General features: G+C 45.5%; 1 protein-coding gene across 1 annotated transcript in view; it reads right to left on the bottom strand.

The window, feature by feature from the left end:
- Positions 1–17,888, bottom strand: part of LOC115556180 (BMP/retinoic acid-inducible neural-specific protein 3) — a 55,298-nt gene that overhangs the window by 32,415 nt on the left and 4,995 nt on the right. The window lies entirely within an intron of this gene.

Here is a 17,888-nt window from a genome sequence, read left to right as displayed (position 1 = left end):
CATGAAAGTCGTAGTTATGGTCCGTCCTACGTTTCAATGGAAACAAAACAAAGCTCAGCGGACTATAATACCTCCCGCTACCTCCCGTTCTAAAGTCGTAGCTATGGCCCGTCCTAATTACTGGAGGAGTGAACAACGTTTCCGTTGCATGAGAACCCAACGGGCGTGTAATGGTGGTTCCGGGTATTAGTCAGACCCTCAGGCGTAACCAGGCAAACAAATACCTCCCGCTACCTCCCGTTCTAAAGTCGTAGCTATGGCCCGTCCTAATTACTGGAGGAGTGAACAACGTTTCCGTTGCATGAGAACCCAACGGGCGTGTAATGGTGGTTCCGGGTATTAGTCAGACCCTCAGGCGTAACCAGGTAAACAAATGTATGTTTTGTGGAAAACTTTATATTTGGATTGTAAAACGAATGAAAATATTACTTAAAGGTCTTCAACATGAAAAAGCACGATATGCCTACATCCAGTCGGCATGAAAAATGGCATGAATTATGGTTGCAAGCCTCATGAAAGTCGTAGTTATGGTCCGTCCTACGTTTCAAGGGAAACAAAACAAAGCTCAGCGGACTATAATACCTCCCGCTACCTCCCGTTCTAAAGTCGTAGCTATGGCCCGTCCTAATTACTGGAGGAGTGAACAACGTTTCCGTTACATGAGAACCCAACGGTCGTGTAATGGTGGTTCCGGGTATTAGTCAGACCCTCGGGCGTAACCAGGCAAACAAATGTATGTTTTGTGGAAAACTTTATATTCGGATTGTAAAACGCATGAAAATATAAATTAATGGTCTTAATTTGGTCACCGTTGGTAAGTGACCGTGGTATAAGCGGGATAATGCCCTTCGAGGTGTCCATTATCAGGAATTAATGGACTTCGCGGAGGCAACCGTCCTCCGCTTCGCGTCGGACGGTTCACGCCTCCACGTCGTCCATTAATTCCTGATAATGGACACCTCGTCGGGCATTATCCCTTACATATATATATATATATATATATATATATATGTGTGCGTGTGTGCGTGTGTGTGTGTGTGTGTGTGTGTGTGTGTGTGTGTGTGTGTGTGTGTGTGTGTGCGAATGAATGTTTGTGAGCGTGTGTGTGTGTGTGTGTGTGTGCGAATGAATGTTTAATGCTACAAGTATGCTATAAACATAGTAACATGCAAATAAAGAGAAGGGCTATCAGAGGGGCTGAGGAATTAGATTGTTATAGATTGTTTAAGCTAACTACATGCAGTGACAGGGAGGTTAAGGGGAGGAGACAAACATATAGGTGTGTTTGAGTATGGGAGCGGGGTAGTCAATCTTTCAAAAAAGGTCTGCATGCTTGTAATAAGATGGCTAGATGTCTCCAAATTGATTCAAGGCCCATTTTACCTCATCAGCCATTGTGCTTTGGAGCCGAGTGTCTATTATAAGTGTGTGTGTCTGTGTGTGACTGGGTTAGAGGGATACAGTGAGAATGTGGGTGTTTGTGTGTGAGTGTGTGTGTGGCTGTTTGTGTGTGTGTGTGTGTGTGTGTGTGTGTGTGTGCGTGTGTGCGTGTGTGCGTGTGAGGGGGAGAGAGACAGAGAGAAAGAAATAGGGTCAGAGGGTGTGTTTGTACTACAGGGAAGCCTGATGAAGTTCGGCCATGTGGAATCCGACATCCATGGAAACCAGATTTACTTGCCTTAATGGAATACGGGAATCTTGTCTAATCTAGTGAATCTAGTGAATTGGATAAAATAAATATTTAATTAACACGCTTTTCAAATAAATTGGCACACATCAGCCACTTCCAATTCCAATGTGTGATTTAACAAAGGATTGTGTCTTGTCAAAGTACCAATCCACCTTTCTAACTGTCGATGCTTTTAAATTAAATATGAGTCCTGTGGCTACAACTGCTCTAGTTGCAATGCTATTGAACCTCAGTGTTTGAGCCATAGTGTTAGATCTCTCTCTCTCTCTCTCTCTCTCTCTCGCTCGCTCTCGCTCTCGCTCTCTCTCTGTGTCACACTGCCTTTTGTGTTCTGAGCATGTAGTCATGTCCCTGTTTGTGCCCCAGCATGGCACTGTTCTTTTATTCATTACAGGGGCCGGCTCATGTCAGCAAGAGAGTGCCACTTCTCTATATGACATATTTACAACATTCAAGATAAAACCCAAATATATCTTCACTGGGTCTCTGCACGAGGTCTTTGTGTGAATACCCCTGTCAGTGACATACAATTCCCCGGATAATTTTCTCTTTTCAGATTCCCTGTACAGTTTATACTACTTTTCAATGTACTTCAAATGTGGAGGGGTATACTCCTTTATCAACAATTCCTGGTGATTTATTACAAAAAGACAACATATACACACAAACACCAAAACGTTTTCTTGTGTATTTTTGTCATTGTGCATTACATTCCCATTCCATCATGAGCATTTAGACGGGCAATAAGCAGTGAAATGGGCTTATCCTTCTGCACCTCAAAGCATTCCTAAAATAATCATAGTTAGAATACAACAGTATCACTATATGTGGTTGACTCAAATGGTTAAGTGGATTAGTGACTTGCTATATGAACAACATATGTTCATAGCAGTAGGGGTGTTGAAGGAAATAAGTAGGTAGGATAGGATAAGGAATTGTGTCCTATGGATATCTGGACGCATACCAATATCCCATTTTCCCATTTTGAAAGGTGTTCAACAATTCCTTATCATTGGTGCTGTTGCTTTTCACTGGATAAACATACAGCTGGAAAATATGTATGTTACTGTTGCTGCATGTCTCCTCTATCTGTCTACATATACATTGTACACACACTGAAGGAATTCATTTTCATGAACATACTTGTGTGACCGGTTCGTTCTGCGTTGTGTTTCTTTCTAATTATGAATGACGTGACCCACGATGTGTCTGGACTCGGGCACTCCGACGTCCATTTATTCGATCTGAATACACACATATACAAATAGCTTCCTTAGCCCTTGTGCCCTTACTCCAACTCTCTTCCCAAGGGGATCAGAACCAAGGGCAGAGGGCAGGGGGCGCGGGAAACTTATCGGGTTCTCTGGAATGTGGGCGGGAGTATAGAAGGAGGTGGAGCCAAATCAAAAAAATAAATAAAATAGAGCTTAAGGCGGCATGGAAAGCTAAACTTCAGGTAATACAGAAAAACAAAGGCAATTATGTAATTATAATTTAAAGGATATAACACACCCTGTTACACTCACCCCCCAGAATTACACAAACATTCGAACCATAAATAAAACTTGCCCAGACCGGACTGTAAACCGACCACAAGAAAACCACGACTTCGGCAATAGGTGCCACCCAATAAAGAGTTAAGAGCACCCAGAGGTTAGCTAAGCCCCTGGGAACACTATAGACAACGTGAAGTGCCATTTACACCACACATACATAGGCCATACTCGGACCAGGCAAATAATAACAAATAAAACAAATAAACAAATAAATAAAAACACTAATAATTCACTCGCCACGAGTAATACCAGGAGACACCTGCAACATAAGCTCAAACATGGATCACAGTGGATACTGGCCGAACACCCAGAATCGTTTCCAGTTGTGCCATGGACTCTATCAACCTAAAGACCGGCTTGATAACTCTCCCAAATCTTGAAGTGAGGCGATCACTTGTCTGAGAACCCTGAGGATGAGCATCAATTACCGGAGACACATGGGGCTCAGAGGAGGGGGATGACAACGGAGTAACACCAACAGCACCAGCAAGCCCATCCAATGCAGGAGGGACCATCAGAATGGTTAAGTCACGACTGCCATTGTCATCCTCATCCCTGACTGGGGACTGTTCACGGACCCACGAAGCTGTACGGTCATCACTACCGTCACTGACCCAGGAGAGCGAATCAGCCATAGTGGGATCAGCTGCACCACAGTCCGTCTCAATTGCTGATTCCTCACACTCAGGTAAGTCTGACTTGGGGCAGCCATCATTCAGACTGCCGACGCCCAGGGCATCCAGACTCTCATCCAAGGGGAGGAAGCTGACCTGGAGCAGGAGATTCCGGTGCACCACCCTCTCATGTCCGACTCGATCCCTGATCTTATAGACGTGGAGAGAAGGCTTGGAGGCCACAACCGTGTGAACAACCGGCTCCCATTTGTCAGCAAGCTTACGCTTCCCTCTGCCACCCTTGTTTGCTACAAGAACCTGGTCACCGACGGAGAGAGGCAGACCCTTAACCTTTTTGTTATACTGGTCAGACTGGTGTTTCTGCTCAATAGCAGAGTTCTTCTGAGCCAGGAGTATAGCAGAGTGGAGGTCGCTCGCCAGAGACTTCACATAGGCATCATAGTCACAGACTGTCTCGTCACGGAGGACATTCTTGAACAGGAGGTCAACCGGCAGCCGAGGGACCCTCCCAAACATCAAATAGAATGGCGCAAAGCCAGTTGTCTCATGTGCTGTGCAATTATAGACAAACGTCATCGTCTGAACCATTTGGGGCCACTTCTGTTTGGATCTGCGAGGGAGAGACCGTAGCATGTTGCCCAGAGTGCGGTTGAACCTCTCTGTGCCGCCGTTCCCCATGGGATGGTATGGGGAGGTCCGAGACTTGTTGACACAAGCCAGCTCCAGAAGCTCAGCGATGAGCTCGCTCTCAAAGTTTGCACCCTGGTCAGAGTGGAGACGCTGAGGGAAGCCGTAGACACAGAAGAAGTTGTCCCAGAGCTTCTTCGCCACTTTCCTCGCCGTCTGGTCCTTGCAGGGGAAAGCATGTGCTAATTTGGTGAAATGGTCAGTGACCACTAGCACATCCACATACTTGTTGTTACTGTCCTCGGCTGACCAGAAGTCAATGCAAACAAGCTCTAGAGGGGCAGTGGTCTTAATGCTCTCCAGAGGGGCTCTTGCTGCGGGCTCCGGGGTTTTGCTGAGAACACATCTGTGGCAGTTACGGACATGATCGCGTACATCCCTCTCCATATCACCCCAGAAGAACCTTTGACGGGCGAGAGAGAGAGAACGAGGCTGACCCTGGTGACCAGCCAGGTCATGAACACCAGACAATGCCTGTGACTTCAGGGACTCAGGCAGGATGTATTGGAACCTCTTGTGTTTTGTCAGTGGATCCCTGGTAACCCTGTAGAGGACTCCATGCAGTATAGTGAGCTTTTCCCACTGTTTCAGAACCCTCAGAGTACACTGGCTCTCGTTGCAGCGCTCACGCCTGGAGGGTCTCTGCTTCCTATCTACATAGCTGAATACTCTCAAAACGACCGAATCCTGCTGCTAATGGTCTTGCAGGTCTGCCAGTGAGGGAGAGGAGAACAAATCCTGGCCAGGAGGGATCAATGAGCTCAAGCGGTCACTCATAGAAGCAGCCCTCTGCCTCGGTGCTGAGTCCCAGTCATCACAAGAGGAGAGGAGAGAGGAGACGTCATCCTCTGACATGGACACATCGACGGCCGCACAAGCCCTAATGATTGAGGCTGACATGTCAGGCGGAATGAGTCCTGCACACATCCCTCCTCCACTTCACACACCTGTTCCAGCAGCCCGGAGTATGGCTCAGACAGAAGACGTTGGCTCAGAGGCTTCACAAAGGGGTCCCTGCTGAGGGCATCAGCCACCACATTCAGTCTCCCTGGAATATGTTTGATCTCGAAAAAAGTATGGTGCAAGCTTAGAGACCCAGCGCTGCTCGCAGGCGTCTAGCTTCGGTTTGGTCATGATGTACGTGAGAGGATTGTTATCAGTCCAGACAGTGAACTTGTGACCTTTGAGCCAGTGGCTGAACTTGTCACACACAGACCACTTCAGAGCCAAGAATTCTAGTCGATGGGCAGGATAATTTGCTTGGCTGCGACTGAGGGACTTGCTGGCAAACGCTATGGGCCTGGCCTTCTCCTCGCCAGCAGGAACTTGCGAAAGGACTGCTGGCGAGGACTGCACCCATCCAATGATGCATCGGTGGAGAGGATGAATGGCCTATCGAAATCTGGGTGAGCCAACACCACACAATCGAGGAGCACCCTCTTCAAATCATCAAACGCCTTCTCACAGACAGGGGTCCAGTCCTGTGGAGTCAGCTCACGGACGACTCAGGGCCTCGCCTTCAGAGGGAGCAACGACTAACAGGTCATCCAGGTAACAAAGGAGGCTGGAGAAGTTCAGGTCCCCGAAGATGCTAAGCATCATCCGCATGAAGGACGCTGGACTGTTGCACAGGCCCTGGGGGAGCCTATTGTATTCATACAAGCCCAGAGGTGTCGTAAAGGCTGTGAATCTCCTGTCAGACTCAGAGGGACGTTAATGAACCCTGATGTTAGATCCATGGTACTGAAAAAGGCATTTCCCCCAAGGGCGGCAAGGCAGTCACCCTGATGGGGCAGTGGGTGGGCGTCCTTGACGGTCTTTGCATTGAGCAAGCGAAAGTCAGTGCAGATTCTCAGGTCCCCGTTCTTCTTCCACACCATGACTAGTGGAGAGGCGTACTCACTCAGAGACTTGCTGATGATACCTTTCATCTCCATCTCAGACAGTACTTCTCTCAGGTGGTGGTAATGAGCAGGAGGGACTCTACGGTAGGGCAGTCGGAAGGGACGGTCGTCAGAAAGGTGGATACGGTGGACGAAGTCTTTTGCCTCCCCACAGTCTAGCTTGCCCTTGGAAAAGACATCCTGAAAGCTCAGCCAGCTCCTTCTTCCAATCAGCAGACACTTCACAGCCACCAATGTCTATGTCTGCTAACCCATGATCCTTCAGCAGCGGCACAGGATCAAGCATGGACTTCGAAGGAGTAGGAGAACCAGAAACATCAGACTGTGTCTCGCACAGACCTTGAGTGATGGGCAGGTCCTCAACAGCCAGACAGGGAGAGACGTCAGCCAGCTTGGCATTGCGGCGGAGCATCACAGGGCTGTGTGTGGGGTTCAGGACCTTGACAGGAATCCAACGATCCCCCCACATGGGTGTCACGAGACGCCCCACCAGAATATTCTTTGGGGTTGACCGCGCCGAGGTGGGCTCCACGATCACAGTGCTCCCTGGGGACACAGGAGCGTTGCTCGGCAACTTCCCCCAGACCACATATTCCTGCTGAGGAAGGAGAGTGACGGCCTGCCTCAGCCTCACTGTGCCTATCTTACTCGGCAGCTCAGGGCCCGACCACCGTGAAATGCAGCTCAGGAGCTGGAGGAATTGCTCACACTCTGGGTCACTGCTACTGGAGGAGATGAGCTCCCAGTACCTCTCAGTGGACTTCATCTCCTGTATGATAGGTCTGATTACATTGCTCCCAAGTATGAACTCATCTCTCTGTCCAGGAACAACGAATGTCGGCACAATGAACTTAAATCCATAGACATCAACATCCAGATCGTAGATACACTTGACAAGGGAGAACACCGGCAGCTCTCAATTTGGATTCTGCCTCCTCACTAAGCGTGCATGACATGCTGCCCGAATCTAACATTCCTTTCAATATAGACTGGCCACCGACTGACACTGTAGCATAAAACAACTCACTAGCTCCGTCCACTCTCTGCGACCCCACCATTATGACCGTCTTGTCTTCAGAAAGCTGGCTGCAACTATTTACATAGACAGATTGCAAATCTCGTTCTCCAATGAGGGTTACTCCATCACTGCCCACGCTATCCCTCTCTCTACGTGGGCTGGCTAGTTTAAAGGTGCGCTGGAAGGACGGCTTGTCGACACAGCTGGAGATTGGGAGGCATTGGGGCATTCATGCCTGAAGTGACCCGGTCTGAAGCAGTTGAGACACAGCCTATGAAACCTGCAGTGCGCATTGGTTGTGTGATCCCCAGAGCTACATACTCTACACAGAGAACTCTGCTGATTCTGTGGCCGGGCGTTCTGACGAGGACCCCTCTGACCAGTGGCAAGAGAAGCAGTACACATAGAGAGGACTCTGTCAAACATAGCGACCACCTGCTGAGGACCAAGCTCAACACCAGAGGAACTGGCAGTGACGGGAACAGGGACAGTAGCTGGAGCAGGATAGAGGGGGGACACAGGAGGGGCCTGGGGCGGGTTCATTATCATGTGGGCTGACTGAGGCTGGCAATGGGCAGAGACAGGAGCGATAGAGACAGGATGAGGCAGTGATTGGTGTATCACCGAAGGGGCCTGATGTGGTTCACAATGCTGGGGACGATGAGAAGACACAGCCACAGGACTCTGGCTGCACACCGACACATTCACTGCATTTTGGGCATGAGCTGTACTTCTTCTCAGACTCGTCATGTGATCATCCAGTCTCTCCTGAACCTCCGCTGCGGTCCACAGTTCAGGGGACTTCAACTTAAACGACATGGCGAGACCGGGGTCAGAGCAGTGGGTAATGAACATCATGACTACCTCAGTACTAGGGTCCTCAACGCCCTTTCCACGCCTACGGAGGCACTCATCAGCGACATCAACAGCCTTGTTAAGGCGGATCCAGTCATCCATCATGTCCTCACCAGCCCTCGGGGCAGTGCTGTAAAAGTCTTTCATAGGGAGGGATGAGAACGTAAGCTCACTGAAGTTGCGCTTTAGAATGTCAAATACAGCTGTTGGGAATTCACTAGAATCTAATTCAGGGTGGCTGCGAAGAGATACCTTCACCACGTCTCTCACTTTACCAGTCAGTCTCGCCATAATCAAATCAACCACCTCAGTGCGCGTATTGCACTTCATCCTACCCAGATAACACTTCATCATGTCTTCCCATTCATGAATGGAGAATGTATCCGTGTGGTCACCCCTGAAGTATGGTGGAGCTCTAGGGTCTGACTGAACAATCACCTTCAGCTGTGATGGATCAGTAATGCCAAGGGATTGGTGGCCCGGGGACCGGGGCAGAGTACTACTGGGCTGGTGCATGGTGTTGAGGCTGGCTATAATGCTATCGCCTATCTGTTTGGCCAAATCAGCTACTAGGCCACCCAATGACTCTACGGTAACAACCTGGGTAGGCTGAGGGGCTATGGGTGCCATGGGTGTAGAGCTGGCGGCGGGACCTACTGGTAAACTAAACTCTGACTGGTCAACAGATTACTCCTGATTACCAGGGGCTACCGGCCTACCCCTCCCAAACCCAAATGGAGTGACCCTCTGGCCCCTCCCCAACCCAAAAGTGACGTTACGCCCAACAGGGCCCTGACCAGCCAAAATATCTGCACTGAAAGAATCCCCACTGGACATCTTACAAAACGAGATATTTGACCCTCTGACAAAAAAAAAATCAATAAAATAAATCGAACAGAAAATAAGTCTTGTTGACTAAAAAATAAAAAATAAATAAAAACCTCTACAATCAATACCCTTCCCCAATACACCCAGTAAGAGAGACTAAACACGACAATACACTTCCAAAGAATAACCCCAATGTAAAACAGAAGACAGAAAAATAATATATATATATAAAAAAAAAATATATATATATATATATATATATAATTATTTATTTCTTACGCACCCAACTATAGCAAAATAGTGCAGTATTTACTTCCCCTTTAAGCACTCTTAACGACTACCGTGTACCTCACGCGCACTCAGCGCTTATAATACCAGGGGCAGGGGCAGGGCAGACAGCGGCGAACACGGCGAGGAGACGATGGTGATAGGGCCAAGCAGCAGAGCAGGGCAGGCAGCGGCGGGCGCACCCCGACGACCAGGCAGGCGATGATGGTCGGCGATCCGACGGATCAAACGGCACCAAGTGTGACCGGTTCGTTCTGCGTTGTGTTTCTTTCTAATTATGAATGACGTGACCCACGATGTGTCTGGACTCGGGCACTCTGACGTCCATTTATTCGATCTGAATACACACATATACAAATAGCTTCCGCCTTGTGCCCTTACTCCAACTCTCTTCCCAAGGGGATCAGAACCAAGGGCAGAGGGCAGGGGGCGCGGGAAACTTATCGGGTTCTCTGGAATGTGGGCGGGAGTATAGAAGGAGGTGGAGCCAAATCAAAAAAATAAATAAAATAGAGCTTAAGGCGGTGTCACGTTAAAATTGTACCGGGGGCGAAAATTGTACCGGCCTACGTCATCGTTTGTTTACATCCTGACAACCTGACAACCTGCCCGGCAACAGACGACGCGATGCAGAAAACATGTTTCCAAACGACGAAATAACATAATACAGATAGCGGATCGCTATCTGTATTATGATAGATAGCGATAACACTTGTTTTTACTTTATATTTGTATGGTATTTAATTTTTTAATCGAAACAATAAAAAAAATTGCCCGCAAAACGGGCGATCGCGTCAAATGACGCGTCAAATCACGTAGGAAGGTTCTTGAACATTCTAGACTATGAAACCTGCTTCAAACACTCAGTTTACTAGCTAAATTCGATTAAACAATTCAATACAATACAAATATAAAGTAAAAACAAGTGTTATCTAGCGATCCGTTATCTGTATTATGTTTCAAGAACCCTCCTACGTCATTTGACGCGATCGCCCGTTTCGCGGGCAAAACATTTGTCATTTGACGCGATCGCCCGTTTCGCGGGCAAATCTTTTTATTGTTTCGATTAAACAATTAAATACAATACAAATATAAAGTAAAAACAAGTGTTATCGCTATCTATCATAATACAGATAGCGATCCGCTATCTGTATTATGTTATTTCGTCGTTTGGAAACATGTTTTCTGCATCGCGTCGTCTGTTGCCGGGCAGGTTGTCAGGTTGTAAACAAACGATGACGTAGGCCGGTACAATTTTCGCCCCCGGTACAATTTTAACGTGACAGCGGCATGGAAAGCTAAACTTCAGGTAATACAGAAATCAAAGGCAATTGTGTAATTATAATTTAAAGGATACACACCCTGTTACACTTGTACAGGAAAAACTGAGAAGACTGTCCATTGAAATATTTGTTCTTCAACTTATAAAACCGGTGGAAAATCAAAGGGTTGAAAATAATGGAAGATGAAAATATCTCTGTCTCCTACGTCCCTCCTATTATAGCGGTGAGTGGACCTGGCAGGGACTTGGCAAAGCCCCTATTGTCTACAGTTGGCATGCAACTACTATTAAATGAGCACTTTACACGTTATAGCGGCGTCACTTTGGTTTACACACTGTGTGTGTGTGTTGTGCGTTGTGTGTATTGTATATGAAGTGACCTTGCACACAGCGGAGGGGAGTGTGTTGTGTGTTAATATCAGTGAAAAGAACTGCGTGGCAGGGTCATTTTTTAAAGACAGGCAGTCATCCAAAAAAAGCAGATACAGGGAGGAAGAACAGAGAGATCCACTATTTCTGTCTATCTATCTCTGTCTCTCCTCTGGGATGCACTGATCCAAGTTTTTCCGGGGTCAGGATGCCATTCACTAGATTTGTGTTATGTTGCATGGTCTGTTTAATTATCAATTAACAGTCTTTTTTAAAAACATATTTGCATAAGCTTCATATGCTTCTTTTGTTATTTCAATCTTTGTTTTTGTCCAATTGTCATTTCGACTGTCATGTTAATGTTCATGTTTTTCAGATTTTGAAAAGATAGGACATGTGTTTGGATGCATACATGGCACGATGAGAAACACATTGTTTTACATTTTTGTTTTATATTTAAACTCTGCTGTTCAATCTCCTCTCATAGCTTCTTTCACAAGTTCCTCCATTTGGTTTATTGCAACTCGAGATGTGGCGACCTGCTGGCCCTCATGGAGATCTCCCATTACTGTCCAACTGTTATGTATTAGCAAACTCATTCACCATAAACGACATCCCCTCCTGACCCTCACTTTTCATTGGAATTGCTTTTGTGTGCGTGTCTGTGTGTGTGTGTGTGTGTGCGTGCATGCGTGTGTGTGTATGTGTATGTCTGTGCATGCGTGTGTGTTTGCTGCAAAAGAGGCAGGTTGGAATTCGGTTAATGTATCTCAAGCATTAAAAACATTCATTGAAACAAGTATGAGAGCGTGAGTATTGGGCGCGACCCAAAGCTGATGGTATACTCAATGTGAATTGAAGTGATGAGCAATCTCATCCCTACAATACAATGGTCCATGTTGATAAACTAAAACCATCTGGTATATCATCGCATAAACCTTATTATTACAATTATTATCAAACATTTGCAATGTATTAAAATTTAAATAACACAAAATGATTGTAAAAACTGTAAACAAAATTGCCACCTTCAGGTAAAAACAGAACAAAAAAATGGACTGGGAAATAACAAACAGTCTGGGATTGTACAACCTTTAAAAATGTGTATTAAATTACATGTACAGGGGGAATGTAAAAGTGTTTAAAAAACAGATCACAAATTTCCTCCACTAAAATGATGTTTAAATTACCGACAAGTCAAAGCTGTGTGTTTTGTGACGGGAATCAGGGCCACATAATGAATGTACAAGCAAGCTTCATCCACTCCAACTTAACTCCCAATTTCACTCTCCCACACACAGACACACAAACAGACACAAACAAACACACACGCAGACATACTCACAGACACACCGACACTGACACCGACACACACACACACACACACACACACACACATTTTCTCTCTTTACTCCCATTGACCTTTCTCTGTTCTCCCTCGTTTTCCCAGAGTGCCTTTTTAATACACGCAGTTCTCAATCAGTTCCTTTTTTTCCGAAGGATTTCCTTTATAACCCACAATGTAACATCTTGTGAGTAAGCAGGAATGCATTCTTGTAAACAAACTCTACGTTTATCAGTATGCATTGGTTTTCTCTTTTTGCATTCATTGTTTTTGTGAGTTTGGTTTGCGTCACATTTACATCGCCCCTTCCTATTTCCTCTGTGCCATGGGGATCACAACGCACATTTACAGCCTCATGCAAACATTATTTTTTTGCATTGAGGACTGTTTACAACACTGAGCCTCCAGGCGAGCGTCCTCACCCCCCCATCCTGCCACCTCCATGCATACACACAAACATACACACCGCACACACACACACACACACAGACGCACCCTACTGCTGCATAATCTGAAAACAACAACCACATCTAATGTCGGGGTGCACTTGAAGAGAAAGGTGTTTTCATTTTATACAATGGGAGGAGTGGGGTGGTGGTGGTGGTGGGGGGGGCAGTAAGCGGGGGGGAGTGTCCTCTGGTGGGCCGGCTCGACATATGATTTTGCACAACGCAAACGTAGCCACAATAACCCTGGGCTGTTTGGAGGCACGGTACAAAATGAAATCGCAGTTTGTTCCTCCTGTGCGGCCTTCTCTGGGGAATTGCGAGAGCGTGCCAGAGTGCAAATGATAAGGAAATAGATTTTCCGACACAGTGCGGACTGAGGCCTGGCATTCGCTGAGATAAAAAGCAGATTTCAGGAAGTAGTGCAAAAAAAGCTTAGCAATGGCTATTGTGTGGCCCAGAGTTGTATAACCTTTTGTGTTCAAAACCAAACGCTTTTGTTTGTTTATAATGTTGAGCTCTGTGTTCAATAATCCACTATTATTAGTCTGTCGAATCACAGTTTCAATTATGATATACAAAAAGAAGTTTCCGAAAGGGTGTGTTGGCAGCGGATGTGCAAGGCTGTGTATAGTCATGTGTCCCTGGTGCATAATCATCTCAGCCTTGTCAAGACAATAACATTTATCATTCAAAGGACTGTTGTCCAAAATGTTTGTATAGGACCCTCTTGAGGTTTCCATCAATGAAAAGAGCAGGGAGAGACTTTCAATCTGTCATTTAAATGGCTTCTGTGACAAGGTCCAGTGTATTTATTTGTGGGATCAGAATGGAAATACACCATTTTTTGAAAGCACTCAGGAATGTTTAAAACAAATGGCTGTTCATCTGAGGTTTTGCAAGCACATTAAAAAGGCTCAAACACTTGTATGCCCACTGATGGCTTTAATAACGAGCTGTATTTATTACGCTCCAATTAAAATCAGCTCTTTCATCAAATATGCATTTGGTGACGAATGAGTCATATAATTATGTTCAGAGAATGGTCTTAACATGGAATATTTCACCAACAATCTGACACAAGGTTCAGTGAAGCCTTTTGTTTTGTTGAAAGCTTTTACATGTTGTACTCTACATGTAGTCTGGCCCAATGTGTTTCTTTTGCCGGTTTGCTGGCAGCAATTGGTCCATCAAGCTGCCTGTTGAGCCCTTTGACTGGTGTCAAGACCAATCCGCCCAATCGCAGCTCATGCGCCAACCTAACTTCCTCCGGGCTCTCTCTTGCGCCAGCAGAGCACAGCCAAATGGAAGCGTCACAAGATTGGCTGGAAATCCAGGCTTCTCTACATGGGACTCAACCAGAGTCAGTTACACATTCACAGGATACTCTTAGAAGAAGAACAAAAATCAACAGCAAAACCACAAACACAATCTTTGTCAGAGCACCGTGTATACCGTAGCATTCATTACACATTACAGTGATTCCAAGAGTACCTCACTTAGCGACGTCTCTGAGCCAGATCAGTATAAATGACAGTCAAAATGTTTTGTCACAGTAGAATCTCTTTTTCCACAGCTTATTGTTTTATTTTCCTGAGTAACCGGGAACTGGGAACATCTGCCTTGGGGGACCACACCTACTCTGGTTAAACACAGTGGCATCGCTGCTCCTCCGTGACTCAAATTGGGGCTAGGTGATGTTATCTGCTACTAATTGTGTACTGTGTTGTGTGCCGCCCCTGCGGCACTCAGTACTCTTTTACGGCATGGCAGCTCATTACATTTATGGCCCACCGCACAGTACGATGTTTAAGCAGGAAGCCTAACAATCGGGCTGGGTGGTGGGAGGAGAGAATTTGAGAATGTTTGCTAATAACACACTTATGCTTTTTTGAAAATGCTCTGCCCACAAGCAAGCGCGGTATGCATAATGTTAGAAGGCTAGCTTAACAGGTGAAATGTTGACACAGCATACAGAAAGGTTTATTTTTTTGTATCTTTTTGTAAGTGCAAAGCCAGCAGAAGGAGGTCTCCATTGGCATTAATTGCATTTGGCACCTCTGTGCAATGTGGCAATTGTATTAGTCGTGCCATTGCTCTTAATGCATTGGGGATAAGCACAAAAGCGGTGCCAACGTTTGAACGATGTTTTCCAGACACTACATCAAATTTTGTGGCAGGTGGTAGAACTTTGCTCTACCAAATTAGCTTTTTCTTCATTGTGTCCAACATTATCCTATTTAGAGCATGTTACACATGACCTAGAGCCCTTTCTTTCAGATAACGGCACATTTCAGATGTGTCGATTTCCAGGACACATTTCATTGAGCTCCAGTGAAGTAGAATCAAGCAATCGTTAAGTGTTTGGAAAAAAGCGGAGTAAATGGATATTCAGAAAGCAGGATGTCAGAGGTATAATTAAAGTTTGATTAAGGGTGAGTTACAATTCTGTGTCAATAAGACTCAAGTGTTTCTGCATCTGTGAATCCATGGATGGACTTGCCACCACCTTCCACAGAACAAGAAAGACAAAAATGTTCTCCTTATACTTGTATACTAATGATGGTAATAACTTAAAATAATAAGTAATTTTAATAATTATCAAAGTAATTTTTGAAAAAGGTCATTGATGCATTGAAATGGAATTAAGGCTCAATGACAGAATGTTATTTACATTTAAACATTTAAATGTTTAACCAGGATGTATGAACAGTGTTGTTAAATCAACTTCAAATCAAAGTTATCCTTAAATAAAACTAACAAAATTAAATAAATAAGGTGGGAATGTTTTACTCAAACAAGGCTTTTCAAAAAAATTATAGTTAACTTAAATTGTACTGTCAGTTGCAAAACAAACTAAAATAAACCCATATGATGTAGAACCTTTCTTTTCGTCTTTCTTGTTTGGTTTTTCATCTGCCCTAGGTGAAGTAGTTTTTGCTACATGATGCCTTTTCTGACCTTTTATTCTTGCCCTTGACAAAATACTAATGCAACGATGAAACTAATAAAAACTAAATTAACATTAAAACCCAACAATAAAACAAAACTGTTTTTTTGTATCAACTAACAAACTTATTTTTCCAAATATCATAAACTAAACTGAAAAATCGAATTTCAATAATGATTGATGCTGAACTGTAAAAACCTTGATTCAAACCTTCGCAGGCGATAAATCACAACAACTAATCTTTTCCTGTGCGCAAGCAAGAAGGCAAATCTCTGCTCCCACAAATAATAATAATGACTTTTAGGGCAACTGTTAGGGCAACATAAGATACAAAAAATGGTCAAGACCTATCCCTCACCTCTAGAAGTCTGCGCTTCTTTCACTCACAATTCACAAATCAAGATGATTGACTCAAAATACTCGGGACAGTATTCATCAATTCTACATTAAAGTAGCCGAATATTCAATATTACAATACTATATATCTATATATTCCATGTTAAAGTACACTATGTGTACCCTTCCCTATTGTGTACTGAAAAGTATGCTGAATGCTGATGGTAAATTTTGCCACCTACTGCAGTGGAGGAGAAGACTCTGATGCTGGGGGGTCTTTTGATCACCGGTTTGATGACGTTGGAAAAATTCCCTGCTCCATTTTTTCTCAAGAGTTTTACCCAAGGCATTCCGTTGGCTACTTAGCTTTTTGTCTCCTGACATCTGCTCAAACGCACTTTCTGGTGCCATGCCAGGGCTTTGTAGACATAAGGTACCTGAGTGTTTGTGTAGCTGTGTGTGAGTGTGTGTCTGTGCACGTGTGTGTGTGTGTGTGTGTGTGTGTGTGTGTGTGTGTGTGTGTGTGTGTGTGTGTGTGTGTGTGTGTGTGTGTGTTTCCATGCACGTATGTGTGTGTGTGTGCGTGTATGTATGTCATTGTGTGTTTGTGTAAGTGTATGTGTGTCCACGTATGTGCGTGTGTCTCGGTATGTGTCTGCGTACGTGCATGTGTTGCCATGCATGTGTGTGCGTGTGCATGTGTGCAAAGGCACAGTGCCGTGTTCATCTGCAGTGTCAGTGGTTTTGTGCCTGGGACGCTATGATCACGTCGGGTCACCTTTACTGTACCACCGCTGCTATGTAAATCAGGACATGCTAATACTTCACTCATTGTGCAAGGATTGAAGGGGAAACGGAGGACAAGGGGTAGAGATGATGGACGTGTTACTGGTGGTGGGGCGGAGACGGGGAGGGGGGGGGGGGAGTCATGCTACACAAATCGGGAAGTGAATTGCCTGCGTGTGTGGTTCATGAGAACCGGCCATTATAATCTGGTTAACAGGATAACAATGTTTAACTTGGGCGATTAGCTAAGCCTTGGTTGTCAGCCACTAGCCCACATGCGCACAGACACAAGCACAAATGCTCACGCACGTGTGCACGTGTACACGAGCAGTCACACACACACGCACGCACGCACGCACGCACACACATACACGTACGGACACACACATGCACACTATAACAAACTATTCCCAGAGTAGGGGAAACGGAAAACAGGATATACCCCAACCGCATAACAGCATCCCCCCCTTACCCTCTAAGCCTGTTACCCACATGCTGATTAACCAACAAGTAATTTTCCCCCCCTATCCCTAATTAACCCAGTTATCTCCCATTCCACCAGTGTCAACAATAGCTGTTGATGCCGGCGCCGAAGGGTGAAACGGGAGCCTTTGTTCAAATGATAATACCAGTGTCAGTCTCACTCGTCTGGCTGCCTGGCACACAAACACCCCAACCCCCACACCAGCCCTCCACCCACCCACCCAACGCGTCCTGAGGAAGAAGACATCAAAAATGAAATTCCGCTCAGAAAGCAGGGACGACGACTGTAGTCTTGTGCACGGGCCTCTAGATGAGTCATCTGGAGACAACAAAGCGCACGCACACACACACACACACACACACACACACACACTCAATCCCTCCAAGCACACTGCAGTGTTCACACACTTGTAAACACACACCTCACGTA

This window comes from Gadus morhua, chromosome 12 (assembly GCF_902167405.1).
Source record: "Gadus morhua chromosome 12, gadMor3.0, whole genome shotgun sequence".
Classification (NCBI taxonomy): Eukaryota; Metazoa; Chordata; class Actinopteri; order Gadiformes; family Gadidae; genus Gadus; species Gadus morhua.
The sequence above is the reverse complement of the archived record's forward strand: the minus strand, read 5'-3'. Positions and strand labels throughout refer to the sequence as shown.